This window comes from Brassica rapa, chromosome A06, assembly GCF_000309985.2.
Source record: "Brassica rapa cultivar Chiifu-401-42 chromosome A06, CAAS_Brap_v3.01, whole genome shotgun sequence".
Classification (NCBI taxonomy): Eukaryota; Viridiplantae; Streptophyta; class Magnoliopsida; order Brassicales; family Brassicaceae; genus Brassica; species Brassica rapa.
The window spans coordinates 11174796-11182732 of NC_024800.2; the positions used below are offsets into that span (position 1 = coordinate 11174796).

General features: G+C 26.8%; 1 non-coding gene across 1 annotated transcript; it reads right to left on the bottom strand.

Moving 5' to 3' along the window:
* Positions 1 to 7566: 7566 nt before the first annotated feature.
* On the bottom strand, positions 7567 to 7673 carry LOC117126374. Its single transcript, XR_004448942.1, has one exon. It is a non-coding gene; the product is annotated as a small nucleolar RNA R71 (small nucleolar RNA).
* Between the last annotated feature and the right edge of the window lie 264 nt (positions 7674 to 7937).

Consider the following 7937-nt stretch of genomic DNA (forward strand, 5'->3'; position numbering starts at 1 on the left):
ATTATATTTACAATAGGACCATCCTAAACCGGTTACTAAACCAAAAACAATACTAAACCAACATGATGTAATGGTTTCGGGATAAACGCTTGAATAGTTATTAATTGTAATGGTTTGATCATGAAAGAGTTAGTATGAATATTAACAATAAAATTATGGATTAGATTAATTTAAATTTGTAAGAATACCTTTGAGTCTATGAAAAGCAATTCAATTCCCATGAATAAGTTTGGCTTTTGGAAGTTGCGGGTTTTCCAACAATGAATCCACCTAACAAAAAGTTCGTTGTTATAAAAAATCTCCTTCAAGGTCATTAAAAGTTTTTGGGACGGCAAGAGTTGATGGTGGAACCATTTTTTTGCTCGAGTGTTTTGAAGTTTTCCTTGATAGTGTGAGGTTGATGTTGATGGAATAGTGAGTTTTATAGAGACTTTCTTGATGTAAAACTATACATTTTTATTTTTTTTGTTTAATATGGTATTTCCATTTTTATATAGTTTACTACCATTTTAAAATAGATGTACATTTTAAGATAGATGTTTAAATCTTAATGTACTTTTTCCATTTTTTAAAATGTTTATTTCCATTTCTTATATTTTTATTTACATAATATCTATATTTTATATTTTAAAATAGATATTTAAATCTTAATGTACATTTTCTATTTTTTTAAATTGTGTATTTACTTTATTATATATTTTACATTTTACATTTTAAGATAGATGTTTAATGCTTCATGAACTTTTCCATTTTTTAAAAAAATTGTATATTTACTTATTATTATTTATATATATTATATATTTATATGATTTACTTATTATTTATTTTCCTGTATATGTATTTCCATTTCTTGTACTTTTTATTTACTTAATGTCTCTATTTTACATTTTAAGATAGATGTTTAAATCTTAATGTATGTTTTCCATTTTTTTTAATTGTATATTTTCATTTGTTATACTTTTTATTTACGTAATATCTATATTTTAAATTTTAAGATATATTTTGAAATCTTAATTTAATGTTCCATTTTTTAAATTGGGGATTTACTTATATTATATATTTACTTAATATTTATTTTTCTTTATATTGTGTATTTCTATTTCTTATACTTTCTATTTACTAATAATTTTATAATTTAAGATAGATTTACATTTTAAGATAGATGTTTAAATACTAATGTAATTTTTTCATTTTTTTCAAATTGTGTATTTCCTTTTCTTATACTTTCTATTTGCGTAATATCTATATTTTTCATTTTAAGATAAATGTTTAAATCTTAATATACTTTTTCCATTGTTTTTAAGTTGTGTATTTCTTTTTCTTATACTTTCTATTTACTTAATATCTATATTTTACATTTTAAGATAGATGTTTAATATTTAATGTACTCTTTCCATTTTTTTTAAAATTGTGCATTTACTTATTATTGTATATATAATTTGTATATTAATATATTTATAATATTTAATTATTATTTATTTTTCTATATATTGAGTATTTCTCTTTCTTATACTTTATATTTAGTTAATATCTATATTTTATATTTTAAGTCTTAATGTATTTTTCCATTTTTAATGTAAAACGGTAATATTTAATAGAAGAACTTGGACAAATAGTCAAATAGTTATATTTATGTTTTTTTATTTTTTTTTATAAAATGGTAATGTTACATTATGGAGATAAGCCGTTTTTTAAGTGTAAAATGGTAATCTTACATATGTTTAATGTAGTATTTTCATTTTTTATGTTGTATGTTTACATATTATTTATTATTTTTAAAATTATATATAATGTTTTTTTTACAAAATAGTAATGTTACATTATGGAGATAAGACGTCTTTTTTTTTAGTGAAAAATGGTAGTCTTACATATGTTTAATGTAGTTTTTCCATTTTTTATATTGTATGTTTACATATTATTTATTTAAAATAAAAATGTAAAATGGTAATCGTACATATGTTTAATGTAGTATTTCTATTTTTTATGTTGTATGTTTACATTATATTTATTATTTTCCAAATTATATATAATGTTTTTTATTTTTTTTATAAAACGGTAATGTTACATTATGGAGATAAGCCGTCTTTTTTTCAAGTGAAAAATTATAATCTTACATATGTTTAATGTAGTTTTTCCATTTTTTTATGCTGTATGTTTACATATTATTTATAATTTTCGAAAATTAGTAATATTAAAATGTAAAACTATATTTTATGCCATGTGTCATCTTACGGGAAAAGTTTTTTTTGCTGATGTGGACGCTTTATGGAGCCTCAAAAGGTCCCTTTTATTAGTAAGGACTAGGGATTAACCCGGGCTACGCCCGGGATTTTTACTTTTTTCTAATTTAAGTTGTTAAATTATTTATATTTAGGCTATGAAATATATTTATATAAATGTTAAGAATGCATGCCATACTTTAAATTTATTTTTAAATTTTAACACGTTAAATTAACATATTTTTTACTATTTAAATATTTTTTTGTAATTTTGTTGGCTATCTAGTTATCATATTTAGCAAAACTATCTGTTGAGTGTTGGAATAAATGTTTTAGATATTTAGTTAAACTCCAGAGTATTTTCGGATCCACCACATGCTCAACAATCGATCGATCCGTAAAAAGATGGTTGATCTCCTTGGCCAGGTAAGTATAATTTTAGCAAAAATATCTTTGATTTTCAAATATTAAGTATATAACTATTCTTTGAATATTTTTTTTTTGAATTGTATTTTTTGATTAAAATATTGTATTATAATGTTTATATAAAAATTTTGTGATGTTTGAATTGTGATGTTCGTATACTTAACCTAGATGATATTGATGTTTAACATTATTGTTTTCTGGAAATAGAAAATAATGATATATCAAAACGTATCTAATACTTGTTAAATGATAGTATAATGTAAATTACATCCATTATTTGAAAATAACCTTTTGTTGTTTTTATTTATTTATTTTAATCAGAATTATTTTTATTTAAAAACATTATTCATATATAATATAATAGTTTAAGTTTGGAAGATTAATCTATATATATAAATTATGTATATTTTTTAAAAAAAAATTAAGATATTATATATAGAGTAACTGGATAAAAGCTGAATTTCTTATCTTGAAAATCAAATATTTATATTTTTGTCTTCATGTTATACTTACCAATCCATCATTGATATTTATAACTCAGTATGTTTTAAAAAAAACTTAGTTTTAAGTAATAAACGAATTTAATAAATAAAATTCATCACCTATAATGTTCTGTAAACTATATTTGAAAACTCTCTAAAATTATATTTTAAGCATAATATTACTATTATTTAATTTAAGTTATTTTAAGCATAATATATGCTAAACCAACTTAAATTATATTTACAATAGGACCATCCTAAACCGGTTAATAAACCAAAAATAATACTAAACCAACATAAACCAATACCTGATTAAAGGAAGTGTTTCGGGATAAACGCTTGAATGGTTATTAACTGTAATGGTTTGATCATGAAAGAGTTAGTATGAATATTAACAATAAAATTATGGATTAGATTAATTTAAATTTGTAAGAATACTTTTGTGTCTATGAAAAGCAATTCAATTTCCATTAATAAGTTTGGCTTTTGGAAGTTGCGAGTTTTACAACAATGAATCCACCTAACAAAAAGTTCATTGTTATAAAAAAATCTCCTTCAAGGTCATTAAAGGTTTTTGGGACGGCAAGAATTGATGGTGGAACTATTTTTTTGCTCGAGTGCTTTGAAGTTTTCTTTGATTGTGTGAGGTTGATGTTGATGGGATAATCAGTTTTATAGGAACTTTCTTGATGTAAAACTATACATTTTTTTTGTTTAATGTGGTATTTCTATTTTTATATAATATACTACCATTTTAAGATAGATATACATTTTAAGATAGATGTTTAAATCTTAATGTACTTTTTTTCATTTTTAAATGTTTATCTCCATTTCTTATATTTTTACTTACGTAATATCTATATTTTATATTTTAAAATATATATTTAAATCTTAATGTACTTTTTCCATTTTTTTTAATTGTGTATTTACTTATATTATATATTTTACATTTTAAGATAGATGTTTAATGTTTAATGAACTTTTTCCATTTTCTTAAAAAATTGTGTATTTACTTATTATTATATATATAATTCATATATTATATATTTACATTATTTACTTATTATTTATTTTCCTGTATATGTATTTCTATTTCCTGTACTTTTTATTTACTTAATATCTCTATTTTACATTTTAAGATAGATGTTAAATGTTAATTTACGTTTTCCATTTTTTTAAATTGTATATTTCTATTTGTTATACTTTCTATTTACGTAATATCTATATTTTAAATTTTAAGATATATTTTAAATCTTAATGTAATTTTCCATTTTTTAAATTGGGTATTTACCTATATTATATATTTACTTATTAATTATTTTTATTTATATTGTGTATTTCTATTTCTTATACTTTCTATTTACTAATAATTTTATATTTTAAGATAGATTTACATTTTAAGATAGATGTTTAAATACTAATGTACTTTTTCCATTTTTTTTAAATTGTGTATTTCCTTTTCTTATACTTTCTATTTGCATAATATCTATATTTTACATTTAAGATAGATGTTTAAATCTTAATATATTTTTCCATTGTTTTTAAGTTGTGTATTTCTTTTTCTTATACTTTCTATTTACTTAATATCTATATTTTACATTTTAAGATAGATGTTTAATATTTAATGTATTCTTTCCATTTTTTAAAATTGTGCATTTACTTATTATTGTATATATAATTCGTATATTTATATATTTATAATATATACTTATTATTTATTTTCTATATATTGAGTATTTCTCTTTCTTATACTTTATATTTAGTTAATATCTATATTTTAAAATAGATGTTTAAGTTTTAATGTATTTTTCCATTTTTAATGTAAAACGACAATGTTTAATAGAAGAATTTGGACAAATAGTCAAATAGTTATATTTATGTTTTTTTTTCTTTTTTTATAAAATGGTAATGTTACATTATGGAGATAAGGCATTTTTTTAGTGAAAAATGGTAATCTTACATATGTTTAATGTAGATTTCAATTTTTTTATGTTGTATGTTTACATATTATTGTTATTTTTAAATGTAAAATGGTAATCTTACATATGTTTAATGTAGTATTTCCATTTTTTATGTTGTATGTTTACATATTATTTATTATTTTCAAAATTATATATAATGTTTTTTTACAAAATAGTAATGTTACATTATGGAGATAAGCCGTCTTTTTTTTAGTGAAAAATTGTAATCTTACATATGTTGAATGTAGTTTTTCCATTTTTTATGTTGTATGTTTACGTATTATTTTTTAAAAATAAAAATGTAAAATGGTAATCTTACATATGTTTAATGTAGTATTTCTATTTTTTATGTTGTATGTGATATCTTGCATATTTACATTGTTTTATCCATTCATCCATGAGCATTTTCATCATATAGATTAGGATTTAGCCATGTCTAGGTTGCATTTTGCATTCATTGTCCTTATTAGGTGCTGGAGTGTGCCATGGAGTGATTTGAGATGTTTGGGAGCATTGTGATCCAAAATGGGGTGAAAGATGAGTATGGATGGAGCCTTTAGAGAAATCTTCTGTTGCTAAGATTTTGGGGAGACACAGAAAATTGAGTTAGCTTTCTAATGGAAGTGATTTCAAGTCATTTGGAGATGTAATGAAGGAGTTATGAACAATTTACTAGAGGCATATCCATCCTGGTCGAGTATCGCAGAGTGACCTCTCAGAGCGACCTACCGAGGTCGCTCCCAGCCAGAGCGACCAGCCAGAGCGACTACCTCAAGTCACTCCCAGCCAGAGCGACCAGCCAGAGCGACCAGCTCAAGTCACTCGCGTTTTGACGCGCCGAGACACGAAAAAACGCGTCGGGAGTGACCTCCTGGAGCGACTATGCCAGGTCACTCCGGTGTTTTGCTTGGACGATTTTTATGTTATTTCAGGGACCTTTTGGTCATTTGTTTTGATGTTTTACACTTTCTAAACCTAAGTTAAGTACTTTTGTAAGCCATTGGAGGCAAGATAATCTCTTTTCTAGAGGAGAACTATAAAAAACCTCTTTGATTCAGATTTCATTGCTTTCATCTTGTGTTCTTGTTGATTTCTTATCTATTTCTCTACATGATTAATCTGAAATCCAATATGGGTTTAAGAGGAATCATGGAGATTAGTGAGTAATCACCTTTTGAATTCATGGGTTAGGGAGATTAAGGGTGATTAGGTTAGAGCTAGGATGTTTTAGTGTAGATCATTCATATTTCCTTGCTAGTAGAGTAATCATAATGCATCTTCTGAGTTGGCCACTCAGTTGTTGATCCTTAGGCATTTCTCACCCGAAAGGTGTTCGATGAAATGCCCGAGACAACTCTCCTAGGCTTTTAGTATACTTTGCCAAAGACATTTGTTGTTAAAGATGCTAAGATAGCTAATAGACTTGTTAGTAATGATTGCTTTCATATTATTCAACCAAAGACATTTGATGTTTGAGATATGTTAGCAAATGAGCATTCATCTAGACATAGAGCTTGCTTAGAATTGTGTCTAGGCTTAAGGTTGATAGTTTGATTGATCATTTGCCATCCTTAGTTCGATACTTGATCACCCAAGGTCTAATCCCTATGCCCATGAGTTCTCTTTTTCCTTAGTCAAGAAAATATCATTCTGTTATTGCTTTCTAGTATTAGTAGTAGTTTAAAACCCATCTAAATCATTGGTTGCACTTAGATTAAGTGAGTACTTGCATTCTCGGTGCTTTGATATCCCTCAGAACTGGTTCGACAATCATTTATACTACAACATTTGTCTTAGGAGCCTTGAAAACTCCTAACATCAAATTGGCGCCGTTGCCAAATTCTGAGTAGATTTGAACATTGAGATTTAGTCACTTGCTTGAGACTAAGTCATTTTTATTTTATTTTGTTACTGATTCTTCTTCACCTCCCTTTAATCTACAGGTGTATGAACTTGAGGAGCAGGGGTCCATCAAACCTAGTTCCAATAGCTGCAGACATCAGAGCTTTAGAGAGAGAGTGTGCTAGAAATAGAAGAGAAGAAGAGCAACAGGCTCACTTGCAGAGATTGAGTACTGATATGGGAGACATACCTCAAAACCAACAGCGAGCAGCTCGACCCATTGGCACTTACGACCGCCCCAACATTCATGGTCATAGATTGGGAATCCGAGCACCCGCTGTGGCAGCCAACAACTTTGAGATCAAATCAGGACTCCTCAACGTGATCGAGAACAACAAGTATCATGGCTTGGCTCTAGAGGATCCATTTGATCACTTGGACAGGTTCGACAGCTACTGTGGGTTGTCAAAAACCAATGGTGTGTCCGAAGATGCCTTAAAGCTCAAGCTATTCCCTTTCTCTTTGGGGGATAAGGCACGTCAGTGGGAGAAGTCTCTACCCAGTGACTCCATCACTACTTGGGATGACTGCAAGAAAGCATTCTTGGAGAAGTTCTTCTCTACTTCAAGAACTGCTAAGCTGAGAAACGAGATTTCCAGCTTTCAACAGAAGAACTTGGAAGGCTTCAGTGAAGCCTGGGAGAGATTCAAGGGCTACCAAGCTCAATGCCCACACCATGGCTTTTCTAAGGAGAGCTTGCTGAGCACATTCTACCGTGGTGCTCTTCCTAAGTACAGAGCCAGACTGGATACAGCTAGCAATGGGTTCTTCTTGGGGAGAACTGAGGAGGATGCAGAAGAGCTGGTTGACAACATGGTAAAGAGTGATGCAGTCTACAGTGGAGACCACGACAGAGGCAGTAGAACAGATGATAAGCAGACGAGGAAAGAGATCAAAGCTTTGGAAGACAAGATCGACCTACTCATTGCTGAAAAAGCAACCCAAGA